The sequence below is a fragment of the Dasypus novemcinctus genome, chromosome 19 (genome assembly GCF_030445035.2).
Source record: "Dasypus novemcinctus isolate mDasNov1 chromosome 19, mDasNov1.1.hap2, whole genome shotgun sequence".
Lineage (NCBI taxonomy): Eukaryota > Metazoa > Chordata > Mammalia > Cingulata > Dasypodidae > Dasypus > Dasypus novemcinctus.
In genome coordinates, this window is record NC_080691.1 from 64,652,466 (window position 1) to 64,653,877 (window position 1,412).

Sequence of the window (1,412 nt, forward strand, 5' to 3'; positions counted from 1 at the left end):
TCCATGATTTCTACCCAATCCCTTAATGTGAACAGTTATCTACTGAAAGATTTCTAAAATAAATTGAAAACCTCCTGTTCAAGGATTTGCTGCCATTTATATGGACAAGGACATTTCATCATAAAGCAGTTCAATTAAAGAAAGAAAAAAAAAGATTTACATTTAAGGTCCTTTTTAAACATTAGGCAACCTTTTCAAAGTTAATGCATAAAATTGGTAATTTTGATCGTGCTGCACAAAACTTTTTGAACAAAATAACTCTATTTACAGAAATAACTCTATTTACAGAAAACTCTTGTGTTCCCTATTTTGAATCATAAGCTCAAAATCCAAGAATAAAAGGTCAACTTAAGACTTGTGAATTATTTACAAATCAAACAGGTTCAACTGCCATACGGCTTTCACCTTCTGCAGCAGCAGGTCCCAGTTCTTAGTTCTCACAAGAAGCTCTTTCTAATACTGCCCACCAGTCATTTTGAAAAGTTCCACAGTGCCCCAACAGCTCCAAAATAAACTTCATGTTCCAAGAACAGAGATTTTGGCTGTCCTTTGGACATGTGCTAGCACCTTCATAGAGATCATATTGATTCTGAGAAAATTCCCAACAAACAAAGCTCTATCAATATTCTCACCATGCACACATCTGAGAAATGTAGCCAATGTTGTTGGTGATGGTGACTAAAGTGGCTTAGGTGATGTCTTCCTTGCTGATGGATTCTTGCTTTCCTTTACTCATCATGTTGCCAAAGCTTGATTCTACAGCAGATCCTTGAATACCAAATCATTCATTGTCTGCTCCATAAACATCCTTTACCAGCTTATCAACATTGATGCCATCACCTTTAGCTGCCATTTCCAGATCTTCTTCAAAGGTCTCACAACCAGGCAGCAAGTCACATAGGCCTAGAGTATTCCTCCCCTAAACTGATCCGTGTACCTCTTTGGTAGTTGTCCTTGTAGTACACTGCTAAAATTCTGACACCTGAGTCCATGCTAACCAGCAACACAGGTTATGGGTGACCAAGGCAGTGTGGCATTTTGGACAGTTTTGGATTTGTGAGCTTTTCAATATGGTAAAATTCTGGTTTGCCATTGAGCCAAGAGAATCGATGTCAAGCAGGCCCTGAATCAAACAAAATAGTTTATGGGGCTGCAGCTCAGCCATACAGCTAGTTCTTCCTCTCGAGTCCATCCTCCTCTGCAATCAGCCAGTATTTCTTGGTCAGAGAGTCTTGTTGAGGGGGTGGTGGTTGTGCCTGGAACGTGGGCTGCAGCATTGCCACTCCCTGGGAATCCCAAATGCAGAGGCACAACAGGTGAAAGTCATAGTGCACCAGCCGGTTCATAACCGCGGTGCTGACAGGCCCCTAGCGAGCAGGGCCAAGGGTTCTGTGGCTGGGGCTGGGGGAGCA

General features: G+C 41.9%; 1 pseudogene; it reads right to left on the reverse strand.

Moving 5' to 3' along the window:
* Positions 1-453: 453 nt before the first annotated feature.
* On the reverse strand, positions 454-1,165 carry LOC101428436 (pantothenate kinase 1 pseudogene; annotated as a pseudogene).
* Positions 1,166-1,412: the final 247 nt, after the last annotated feature.